The following is a 13,773-nucleotide window of genomic DNA, read 5'->3' on the forward strand; positions in this document are numbered from 1 at the left end:
CTAACTTAGGTCACGATGAAAAACAAACACAAGAAACTTTTTAAATCTTTTGACTCATCTCTTTTTACCGTATAATGTAAAAATAGTTCTTCTAATAAACATTTTTGAAAGAGTTGATGTTTGCCTGAGCACTTAGTGGCCTTTGATTATGGAGAATATATATATATATATATATATATATATATATATATATATATATATATAATTTATTTATCTTTAGAGAGAAAGGGAAGGAGAGAAGGAGAGAAACATCAATGTATGGCTGCCTCTCATGAGTCCCCCGCTGGGAACCGGCCGGAAACCCAGGCATGTGCCCTGACTGGGAATCGAACTGAGATTGTGTGGTTCGCAGGCCCTCGCTCAATCCACTGAGCCACACCAGCCAGGGTGAGAATATATATATATTTTTTAAATTCCAATCTAAACAGAGCAATTTGGGAAACTTTGTTAAAAGCATTTACTAAATTAAATTGGGGCAAAAGATGCTTGATAATGATTAAACCAGCAACAACAGATACGAGACTGAGAAGATGAGTCATTCTGCAGGTTATCAAAAGGAGGTCAGGGTTCAGGACAACTGCCAATCATTCCCAGTAAAGTATTTTAAATCTGAGTTTTCTACATGACTGAGACATAATTTTAACATTGTAAATGGTTATTTTAAATTTGAAGGAAATTTAAATTTCAATGCTATATTTATTGAGTTTGATAACTACTGTGATATGTTATTCAAATTTTTCTAACACTTATCTATAAATTGGAAATCATTTTCACATAAAAAGTTTAGGAAAAAGAAAAGAACATATATTAAATATGTTGTTCTAATCCAATGGTTCAAAATACTTTTTAATAGATTATGTAGATAAATCATAGAACAATAGACATTTGCACCAAGTAAGCAGGAAATCATATTATGTACTGGTGTAAATCAATATATATAAAATGGCTTTATTTCCCTTTATTTCTTCCATCATGATCTAATTTATTTGCAATATGTGTGTTTTACCTTTGTACAAGCTATATTCACTGCACTCATTCTAATTCAAATTGTCTTAATAACTAATATTACAAGTTATGTGTGTGTAACTGTTTCAACTAATTACAAAATTGATAATACTGGAAATCTGGGCCACACTTCTAATTGGGTCTCCTGGGTTAATGAACTGAGTACAGTAGAAATGTGGTTCGACTTTTATTATCAATAGCAAGAAATGAAGTATTTTTTAAGTTAGTATCTGTTACTGTATTTACATGTTCTTTTTTCTCCTGATTACTGAGAACCAAGCAAGACCACCTATTTTAGTGACAACAGTTTTTGTAACTACAGAAAAAGCACACTAATAACTATTCACAAATGACCTCTGGGTTCTAGCCATTCTCGAGTGTCCCACACTGAACTCTATGCTATCTTACTAGACTTGCTTAAAGATGTATCTGCAATATATACTATTTATTTTAGTTTCTATGCTAGACAGTTTGCAGCTTCTTTTTTCCAACATCCACCCAGTCACACAACTTCTGCTGATGTTACATCAAAAGCATCTCTTTCCTGTGCCCCATGAAAAAGTTTATCATTTATGAAACATCGCAGTCCCTTTTATAACTCGTGCTTTTGCCCATACTATTATGAATTGCCATGCTAATTCTTCCACGCAAGGAAGAATTTTTCTTCATTCTCTCTGGCCAAGTTAACTCACTCTTCAAGTTCTGCTTCAGATGTCCCCAAGTACAGTCGGCAACACTCTCTCCTGTGCCCCAACAGCAGTTCTATACTTTTGTAGTATTCTGCTACTGTAAATTATCTGTTTACAAAGCTATCTGACACAGGACACTATTAAATTCTTCAGAATAAAGAACATATACATCTTTATGTCTCATCCAGCATGTGCACTATACATTTATATAAAGCAAGTATTTAATAAATGTGAAATGAGCCCTGGCTGGTGTGGCTCAGTGGATTGCATGCCGGCCTGTGAACCAAAGTGTCGCCAGTTCAGCTCCCAGTCAGAGCACATGCTTGGGTTGCAGGCCAGGTCCCAGTAGGGGGTGTGTGAGAGGCAAAGCCCACACTGTTGTTTCTCTTCGTCTCTTTGTCCCTTCTTCTAAAAGTAAATAAATAAAACTCTTTTTTACAAAAAGGAAAAAATAAATGTGAAATGATTGAATGTAATAATGAAGAAAAACAAACAAATAAATGGATAAAAGCAGAATAAAATTAAAGAGCTAAAGAGAGGGGTGGAGGTAATGATGCAGAGAGATCTGATCAGATCACTGGGAAGGAGTGGGGAGGGGCCATAGGCAGAGGCTTGGAGAGGCAATGGCAAACAGCCTAAGTGGGATTGGCTGAGAAGCTGAACGCCTCCTGAGCACACAGAATTATGGGACAGAAGACTTAAAATAAAAGGAGAGCAGAGACTGGCTCTGGGCTTTCTTCCTCTAGGATGCCTGGATGACCATGCTGCAGCTACCTGCGCTCCCCAAAGGATGGTTTTTTGGAAGGATTATGGGTGTGAGAGAAAACTCCAGGCGCAGCCTAGGATGGAGCTAGCCTGGGTGTGGCAGAGTGTGGCAGAGTCATTTTTTGGGTGTTGTAGAGGGGACAGGCTGTGAAACAGAAGCCTGCCATTCTTCAAAAAAAGTGTAGCTTTTGTATCTTATGTTGATTTAGTGTGTAAATTATTCCTATGGAAATAAGGTAATTGAAAACTAACAGGAGGAATGATCAGGGAACTCAGGTGTTAAAAAGTTTAGCCTTAATCTAAAGGAGTAAGTGGTTAATGTATGTGGAAAGCTGTTATTCCTAAATTGTGTAGCTTTTGACTAAAGAGTCCTTCCCTTTATCACCGAACCTCTATTTCTGGAATTTTGCCTAGAGGGTGGCAGCACGCAGCAGGACCGCACTGGCTGTTCGGCAACAGTAAGACATTTTAGAAAAGAAGAGCTAGAAAATTTTACCCATTCAAAATGTATAGACTCTCAATATACATATGCATACTATCATTTTTAATGGAAATTCTCTGGGGTGCAGAAAAAGAGTTCTTAGCTCAAGCTTAGGAACAACTCAAATCAATGCCAGAAAGAAGGCCGGGGAGTTTCAATTGACCACGTAAAACCAACCAGCCAGCCAGGTCCCAGCAGGAAGGTCATCCCCTGAAAATGGCACCCCGCCTTGTGCAGCAACCCTGTGAGCTGCTGTACTTTGGCATGAGACAATTCTTACTTTCCACGGATTTTTATGGTGCAGACCCTCTCTCTCGGTCTCTTATCATTCCTTGCCTGTTACTCTGAGTCATGTGTCTAAGAATTTCATGGGCTTGTTCTGTACAAAACCCTACAACTTGACCTTGGTTCATGGGATAGCCTTCTCTCTAAACCAACACCTTGCCTGGCCTCTGATTCCTCCCTTCTAATACAAAGGAGAGGAACTCCAATGATCCAGAAGCTTCCTTCTCACTATAAAATTTTGTGATTCTAATGTTAATAATGACAACACAATGGGTAAAGTTGCCTGAGGCTGGTGTTATGTAATAACTCAAGGTGACTTTGGCAGTGGTTGAGCTGAGAGAAACCACACTGTTAGTGAGCCACCGGGCCTAAAGTAAGAAGCTGTGTCAGGAACTGTGTGCTGGTCTTTCCTGTAGAAGATGGGGCCTTTCAGTGTGCTGATGGGGCCTTTCTGAAAAGCTCTAATGTTTCTGAGGTTCAGTTTTTGCAAAAGTAAAAATAGAAGAACAGTGTTCGGTTAAGTCTTTTACAAACTGGAAATACCAAAATAAGCTTCCCCTGGAAAGAAGGCGTCAGAGTTTGCCATCTGCTTTGTGTGAGGGAGAAAACAGCATAATTGATATGCCTGTTATTTATATACAAATGGTGATATCATCGTGGCAATTCCAACTTTGTAAGAAAGAAGTGTTTTTAATTTCTGAATAAGTTCCGGATCACATTTAAATGATACCAAGCATCCAAATGAGAAAAGAAAACTGTGTGATGAATGAATGGGAAGATAAATGAATACTTATCAACTTAACATTCCACAGTCAAAAAGCTACATGTTTGATGCAATGCTACACATTCAGAAAATCATTCCTTGATGTTATACAAACGTGGCCTCAGATTTTGTCAATGTTGAGCCACTCAAAGGGAATTACGAGCTTGGGGAGACAAGGTGGCAAATGGGTTGCCTGTGAGCTGGGTTGATCCTATTGCTATGAACATTCCACCTAGCTTGCTAGCACGCAGTCACTGTGATGAAGTGCACACTCATCCTGCCACTTAGTCTGTATGTGAAAGGTTCCTGGCTGTGTAAGGATTCCAAGACATCATATTCTTGGAAATGGCTACAGCATTGCAAAAATGTGCAATACTCTCTAGCCCACACTACAGTTAGTACCTTCTGTTCCTTATTCAGTCACATGAAAGTGTACAGAGATTTCTTGGCCCTATAACGTGTGTGTTCTCATTCAAAGACAATTTCTGGCTTGTCTCCGGCCTTTTTTCACAAAAGGCATTTTGATATCATTTATTTTACTAGTTTTAGTAGAGAACAGAGTATCAAAATCTGTCTGAGATGTTGAATTACATTCTAAGGGAAGTGTGGTTACTACATTTTTTATAATGGAAATAGTCAATAAGTTAGGTGCATGTTCTGCCATGTATCTGTTTCTTCAACATCTTTAAAAAGTGGGGGTTTTTCTCTCCCTTTTGTTCAGGTTTTATGTTATGTTCAGGTTTTATTTTATGTTATGTTCAGGTTTTACTCTCCCTTTTTAATAATTTATGCTACCAATGACATCAGCATGCAGCTCTTATAAATGTTATTTTATTAATGTGTATTTGATTCATTAGGGAGTTACCACTTAATCAGTAATTTATGAAACTTAGGGGTTAATTTTAAGTGAGCTATTTCATTTTTTGTAAGAAACTAAATCCAAAACTAAGACAAACTCTGTAAAAAAAAGGCACATGATAGAAAGAGCATGATTTTTTAAAATCAGACATCTGTAGAATTGATCCTACATTTGGTCCTTACTAGATCTGTGTGCAATGGTAGAAATGGCCACTTCTATGACCCTGTTTCATCACCTTAGAAATAGAAAAATATTTTTTGGAGAAAATATCTTTTTGAGATTTGACATGGTAACCCGTCAAGCTTCTAGCACAGTGAGCCACAGGCATTAGTAAGTGTTAGCTCCCCACCTCTCCTCCGTCCTAAGTAGCCTTAGACTTGGTTAAAAGAAATATCCCAGTCCCTTTTAATTTCCGTATCCAGGAGAATAATAAGTCATTCTAAGCTTTACCCACTATTTTGTTCAGTTCCAAAGTGCTTCACAAAAGAAACTGGTTTGAAGCAGAGTGCCAAGCAGCTGAGCCTGGGAACATGGGGTCACCATTCTGTTGAGAACCTGCTCCATGCCAGTTCACAAATGGAGCCAAAGCCAGGACTTCTCAGACCTGCACAGGCCTGATAGAGAGCTGCACAATTGATGAGAAGAACGAGAGTGGGTTTGAATCTCTCTTGGCAGTATTCTCAGAAGCTTTCCCTGCAAAGTTGTTGCTCTTCTGGTTCTAGCCAAGAACTCAACCAAGTCAGTTTCTTATTACTTGATTACCTCATTAAGTGAAAATCTCATTCAAAAGCTGTTCATTCAACATTCCATACAATGTGTTCTTTATCCAAGTTTGCCTTCAATCCCAAACTTTCTATCTCCTGAACAACAGGTGGAGCACTAACTTGACTCTTAAATAAATTCTCTTTAAGTTATATTTATATCCATTGAATGAACATAAAAAATAAAAGTCTATAAATCTAAAAATATCCTTTGTAATATAAAACACATATGGAAACACATATATGGAAACATATATGGTCAATCCACAGTTTTCTGTCAAATCATAGCCAACTTGTATCCAAGAGACAGGACATGCAAGCAAAACAAAGTAACTGTGTTTAATTTAATAACTGTAAAAAGGTTAAAAGGGTGATTGTCTTTGAGTAGTGTACTTTGAGATGTTGTTTAAAATGTGAGCATTATATGCAAGGTAATAGCTCCCTGCTTCCAGGTAACAGGACGGATGTGACACCAAGTCATATAGATTAGTAAGGACCAATTATAAAGGAGGATGTTAAGGACACTATCTATGAGGCCTGTCCATAAAAAGTCCAGTCATTGTTAATATAACGAGAACACTTTGCATGACATCCATGTAACCTGGCAGCCAAGGAGAGGAGACTGGAATGCACATGAATGCAAAATGACAACTTCACTGTACCAGTCAGTGGGGGTGGTAGACGCCATTAAGTGAGCATGTGTACTGTGTGGCCATCATATTCAAAATGTCTGAGCAAGTAGAACAACAAATCTGCATCACATTTTGAGTTAAGCTTGAACATTCCTCCAAGCAAACTATTTGGATGACTCAGAAGCCTGCAGGTTTGGTAACCAGTAATTGGCAGCTTCATGACAACATGCTCGCACATGCATCACGACTCATTCAGAGTTTTATGGCAAAACATCAAATCATCCAGGTGACCCAGCCCCACTATAGCCCAGATTTGGCACCCCAAAACTTCTGGCTTTTCCCTAAACTAAAATCATCTTCAAAAGGGAAGCAATTTCAGACCCATAATGAGATTCAGGAAGATACAATGGGGCAGCTGATGGCAACTGGGAGAACTATGTAAAGTGCCAAGGTGCCTACTTTGAAGAAGGCTGAGGCACCATTGTCCTATGCACAGTGTTTCTTGTACCTCGTATCTCCTTCAGTAGACGTCTCTAGTTTTCACAGCACATGGCTGAATACTTTCTGAACAGACTTCCTATCATCCTGAGGGAAATCGAAAGACTTTGGAGACCCAACTAAATGTCGTAGTGTAAACTGACAGCTCAGATCTAATTTTTGACTATTTCAACAAGGAATACTCAGTGCTATAGAAGTTTCTGAAGTTTTAGAAATTACATTTATTTATAATAAGTACAATAAATTACGTTTATTATATATAATGTATAAAATCCAGTTCTTATGCTTCTACTGTAGATGCAACGGTGTTTGTGGGTGTAAGCTTAATGGCTTCTACATTAGGGAGGCAGAACGTACATGTGAGAATTACAAACACAAAGGAAAGTATTTAAAGGAATTGGCCAATGGCAGCTGACAATATCCACTCAATAGCAAAATAGGAAAAGTGAATTTTCAAGACAAGAAGAAAATTCACCTGAAAATATTGAATTTAAATTTTAGGGAGAATAGACAGTAAGATATACTTAACAGGCTTTTTAGAGCCACAGGGAAATGTCTGAACCACAGGTATAAAAGTAAGAATATAAATGTCTATAAATATTAAAACTAAGGTAACAGATGAAACTGTCTAGGAATATGATGACATTTCTTTTTAAAAGACTGAAAATGAAGCCTCGGAGAAAAGTTGCACCAAAGGCAATTTGGCAATTAGCAAGGATATTTTCAATGGACAAAATAGAACCCAAGTTCCACTGGAAAAATATAGGTAATAGTAATAGTATTGAAGGAAAGAAGAGGTAAAGTTTTAGACCATGACTGATTGTCTGGGGAATTTTCCTGACCGAATCGCAACGCGGAAGAGTTGGGTGTTAGCTGAACGGCCGTTCGCTGGTCCGCGGCACTGTCGAGGGTTACAGCATGAGCAGTTTACAGCAGTCTCCTAATACCCACACCCAGGGTCCACGGCGTTTGATGCTGTTGGTTAGTATGTGTCCCACGTTTTACAGAGGTTTCTTCTCTTCAAATGTTTTCTGGTGTGAATTACAGTACTGTATTAAAAAAGCCCAAGAAAACCGGAATGGACTGAATGAACTGAATTGATTTGGAGAGGACATGGTGAACTCTACACGCTTCTGCTGCTTCTTGCTTCGGAAAAACAGCTTCAGAGAGCCAGTCCTGAGTGACAGTGGCCTTGAATATGGCTAATTAATAGATCCTTCCGGGTGGATCAGGAGTGACAATGGTAGTCAGAAACCCTCTGCGTTTACTTTGGCTGTTTCGACCCCTATCAGCTTACCTTTTTTTAATCCTCACTTGAGAATACGTTTATTAATTTTTTAAAAGATTGATTAATCTTTAGAGAGAGGAACAAGAAGGGATAAAGAGAGGGAGAGAAACATCAATTTGTGAGAAAAACATTGGTTAGTTGTCTCTTGCACGTGCCCCAACTGGGGCTGGAACTTACAACCCAGGCACATGCGCTGACCGGGAATCAAACGAGAGACCTTTGCTTTTCGGGTCGACACTCAGCCAACTGAACCATGCTGGTGAGGGCTAGGTTTATTAATTTTTAGAGAGATGGGGGGAAAAGAGGGAGAGAGAGAGAAAAAACTTGATGTGCAAGAGAAACATTGATTGGTTGCCTCTCCTACGTGCCCCAAATGGGGATTGAACCCACAACCTAAGTATGTGCCTTGACCAGGGACCAAACCAGAAACTTTTTGGTGTGCAGTATGACATTCCAACCAATTGCACCATTGGCCAGGGCCTATTAGCTTCTCTTACGTGTTTATATGCTTCTTTCCTATGTGCATTCTTAGGAATGCAAACTGATAACTTTTGTCACCTTCTGAGGTGATTAAGAGACCCACAAGTCAGCCCTCCCTGGTAGCCAACCCCAACAGTAGGAAGTAAGGGTTCCTAAGGGCTGTATCTACAGAAAATGCCATTGTCAACATAGCCATAGTTATTTGATCCAAGAGTGGATTTCAGAACCAAACTTATCAATCAAAAGATAGGGAGCCTGAGAATTAGCTGAGCTCAGTTCTTTAAATAACAAGGAGATTCCGGACAAATATATTCACAGCCCCCTGCTTTGGGTTTCCTGAATCTGCCTTCTTCCTTCCCACCTTGTATTCTGATCTCTGTTGATTTTGTGAGATGTTTCTATAGTCTTCTGACAAGTTCTCTGGTTTGGCTTATGATAGTCAGAATTGATTCCTACTGCTCCCAACAGAGAGGATTTAATGAGTCATATTACAATTGAGATGACGCGAAGTTAAAGAAAGACACACTCCTTGGAGGGTACATTCTCTGCTTTAGGGCAGGAGCTGGAGCCCGTGATCCTGAGCTACTTCATCAGAACCCCTCCCTACATCTGTGTTTGAATTGTCTGTTTCATCGTCTGATCCCTCACTGGGTTGTAAACTTCTTGGAAGGATCAAACGTTGCTGATTTGCGCACCGATGGATCCTATGCACTTAGCACTGGGCCTGACATGCCATAGTTGTGCCGATAGTGTTTATTGTGTGAAGGAGTTAATGATCTAGATAACTTGTCATCCTTACCACACTGTAGTTGGCCAAATTGGCTAAGTTTAGTTTGTACTTTCACAGTTTAACTACTAATGCTATTTTCTTGTTTATTTATTTTAGGGGTTCCATTGATATAGTCTTACAATTTTTTCTTCTACTCAACCTAAGCCAGTTCCTTCACTTTATACAGCAAAATCCGTTCTGTGCCCATAATGTGAGCATAAGATCATGACTTTATGATCTCATGAAACTCAGAAACTGAGTTTCAAACATGAAAAATGAAGAAAATGATACAAATTTACAAAAAATAGCAAGTAATGTAACTTGCAAGGAGCTACAGACACCTGGTCAAAAAATTATTCTTTCCGGTCCTCTCCTCCACGTGCGGAAGAGAGGAAAGCCCTTCCCACATGGACCTGTCAGTCTGTGGAAAGTCAGCCATCTGTTGGTGGGCGTCTAGTGTAGCTAATACAGTTTGCCAGGCATTGGAATCAGTGACCTCACAGCCTGGGTTTGGCAGGAAGGAGCGAGGGAGGTGACTGGTGAGTGATCTGGGTCTGTACTAAGACAGCTGTAGAGAAACTGGATCCTGCCCTGCTTATTCGCAGTCTTCCTTCTTTCCTTCCAAGATACAACATGTGGAAACATAACCCAAGGATAAGGGGTCTGAATGTGGGTGCTGGTAAATGTTTTACAACTGGCTTTCTGGGGAAACCAGAAATAAAAAACACCCTTGTTACAGCATTTGTTGACTTCCATGGTGTACATTGTTTTTTATCATAATCAATTTCCTGGTTCTAACGTGCTATCCACTAGCTCACAGGGTCTCTGAGCATTTATCAACCGACTGTCAAGAAGTGGTGTCAGTGAACTCCAGTGCACCACTGACTCTGCTCCTGGAGGGTGCGTCTCGTATAACTCAACCCATCCTGGAGTTTGGTTTCATCTTATATGCTAGAACGTGCATACTCATGCTCATTGACAAACTAACGTTTATGAAGTGTCTTGGGACAGAAATAAGAGATAAAAAGATTAACCTTATCCTCTGAGGGTTAGTGTTCTAACAGAGACAAGATCTTTTAACAAGTACACGTCATGTTAGGGATATGTATGGGCTGTACAGGACCACAGACAAACAAAGTAGTTAAATCTATCTGAGGCAGCCAAGGAACACAATGCTAAGCATTTTAGTCATTAAGTGGGCATGCTTTTAGCGATGACTATGCACCAGGAATTGCTAAGTATCTGATAATACAAAAATCAACCTAGATATTTCTATAGAGGGCTTCACACTATAATAGGAAAGACAGTGTATAAATGACCATAATCTAACCTAAGTACAATGATATAAGTAGATATTAGAAACAGCATAGAAACGGTGCTGGTATAAAAAGGCATAAAAGTCACACTGCCTGGCAGAGCTGTCAGACTCCCCAGTCACAGGTCCCCTTCACAAGTCTCCAGACTCCTTTCGGCCTCACCACAGAGCCTGTGCTGCAATGTAACTGGGCATCTCAAAATCCCTTGGAAATGCTCTCCAGCCCCCTGCTGTGCGCTGCCGCTGTATCCTGGGCTTTCCACTTACTCAGGTGGTGCTGAGGATCTTCTTTGTGACTTTTTGAAGGGAAGCATCCTAGAGTAGTCCTTGTTTTTCTTTCTGTCAGATTTCCTTCTTTTCTTTTTGCTTTTTAAAAATTTTCATATTAGTTCATGTAAGTTTCACATAGTAACACGATAAAACTTACCACTTTGTTCAGCAATCCTTTCGCACCCCAAACCCCCTGAGATGATCTCACTTCCTCGGGAGCACATTTCTAAATGCTGCTTGATGCTGCACAGTGTGTAGGTAGTACACGCAGTTTTTTATTTGTAAATAATATTTTTAGTTTTTCCTTTTTCTTAAAAGGTTTTGCTAAATATGCAATTCTAAGTCCAGAGTTGTTTTTTTCTCAATAGTAATCTCTTCTAGATTTCATTGTTACTCTTGAAATTTTTGCTGTAACCTTACTGATATCCTTTTGCAGTTTGGAATAGAAAGAATAGCAGTAGATGTATAATCCATTCCTCTCACCACATGGACACGAGAAGCAAGCGTGACTCTGAACGGAACTCCTCGCACATGTTGACTGGTAGCATTTACTAAGAAACACATGAGGATCATGCAGGGGTTGCAAGTACTGATTACAGAGCTAAGGATGGTTTTATTATGGCAACCTATTCCATCCAGATTGGTCATAATAAACAGTCTGCAGCTGGCATACTGAAGAATGAAAGGCATGTACAGTAACTTTCCTCTGCTAACTTGGCCCATAGTCACCTCTCAGCACTCTGAAACTAAGTACATACTGGTGAGGCGAAGGGATTCTGGAAATGGAATCCGACAGTTTGGGGCATCCTGATGTTACAGACAGCTCAGTGTTTTGTGTGAATCTGACAATTTAAGTCTTTGTAATCATGAGCAAGTGTCTCTTCCTTCTTCTGTGTCTAACTGTTAAGATATTTTTGTCTTTTGTCTTATTTAGTTTCACAGTGACTTGTATCTGTATGGATTTATTTTTATAAATTGAAATATGTCTTTCGGTGAAGAGGGTTTCCCTAAGAAGAATTACAGGGAACAAAGCATCGTGAGCCACTGTGAACCAGGGAAGAAAGCAGACAGCTGCTGTGCACAATGATTAAGAGCTGGGGTTCTGAAGCCGTGTAACATGAGCTATAGTCTTGGGGACTGATCAACAAAGGACCTTAAACTTCAGGCTGACATTTCTGAAAGTTCATAAAGAATAACATTTCACTTAATTTTCAAAGTAGTAGGGGACAGTTACACTTTGTTTATATCTTGCTGTCTTTTAAATATGAGTTGCTACACTCACCTAGACAAAAACAGTTGATGACTACTTGAAAGACAGATGGCACAGACACATTTTTCCCTACAAAAATGGCTTTTTTCCAGTTATATTTTCTTTCCTGAAATTCAGTTTTTAAAGATATCAAAGGAAGCATTTCTGACATATAAATGACTGCAGTATGGAAAAGAAGTGCCTTGTATTTCATCATATTGATTTTTAAACTCAACTGTGTTCCAGTGCATATTTGCCTAAATCTGGTACAGCCATGAAGTCAAGAAGCATTTGAGGTCAAGGTCAGCCTTACTTGTCTGAGGAATCGGTTAGTGGCTGCCTATGCGAGGTTCTTTCAGGGATAACAGGAAGGCTGCCTGTCGCTCAGAACAATTCGCCTACGTATAGACTGACTGACTCCTCATGCCTTTATAGAGGAAGACTTGCATTCTTTCTAAGAAGAGACTTTTAAACTATTGCCAGAGAAAATGGGCTCTTGAGATGTCACAAGAAAAGAATTCTGGGGCACAGGCATGGGGGTAGTTTAAGTGTAGTGGCAAGATATATTGGGTTGGAAAGAAATAATATGCCCTTGGGCATGTAGAAAGCAGGAAGGCTCTAGGAACAGCTGCTCTGAGGTCCCTACTAATACTCCCTATATTTTCTTGATTTCAAGAACAAGCAGTTTATCTTTCAAATTATCCAAACTATTTCCTGATTCTTGCTGGGGCTGTGCTGGGCCCTTCCCTGGATTTTCTAGGGCTTTTGTGGCCTTATTCTCTACCATCCTTTCTCCAGATTATCCCAGGGTAGTCTCCTCCTCTTTATGGTTGCCATTTTGGCTTCTTCTGCACATGAGCCCAGTAAAGGAATTTCCCCTCTCACTGTCCCACTGCCCCCTCCCCACAGAGTGGAAAGCCAGTATTTCCTGACTGGTTGGGAGTTAATAATCCCTTTAGCAAAGAATGAGTCTGCCCCCTGGGGTGTCTGTGAAGCTGCTCCTTCATAGTTAATCAGGCTTAATTAGACGTTTGGCTCCCTTCTCTTTCCTTAGTACTTGATTTGTCAGCTATGCTAACAAAAACACGATGCTCTGTGGAACCTGAAGAGTTGCTTGAAAATTACGTCAAGGTGTAAGTAAATGAGGTTGACTCACTCACGCCAGCCGAAAACTCACTTTTGATCTAATGGGATAATTTGGTCACATACCACAATTCTGCCCAGGGGAAGTTTGCACAGTATAACTTTGGGACAAAAGCAAACATTCTGGATTACTAATTTACTTATTTAAATAACTTACTGAAATACATGATCAGCAAATGCAGTTTCAGTTTTTTTCTACCACCATGCATAACAATATAATCCATGTATTGAGTAAAATTTATATTTCAATGTCAAAACCTTCAAATTTTAAAAAGTAAAAAAAAATTATTCTAAAGAATATAGTCTCTTATCTTAAATAAATAGCATTTTTTAGATATCAAGGAGTTCATGGTATTGTAGAAAAATAAAGTGTTATAAGAGAAGTAGTCTAAAATATATTTACTTTTAGATTCTACCTCTATTGTGGCAAAAGGAAGTAGCATTTGGCATCTAAAACAACACAGCGTTCAAGCTGTGAATAGAGAACTGTGAACAGTCAGTCTCCTTTAGGACAAAGAAAG

Source organism: Sturnira hondurensis, unplaced genomic scaffold (assembly GCF_014824575.4).
Source record: "Sturnira hondurensis isolate 20B ecotype Veracruz unplaced genomic scaffold, ASM1482457v3 Scaffold0004474, whole genome shotgun sequence".
In the NCBI taxonomy this organism is placed as follows: Eukaryota; Metazoa; Chordata; class Mammalia; order Chiroptera; family Phyllostomidae; genus Sturnira; species Sturnira hondurensis.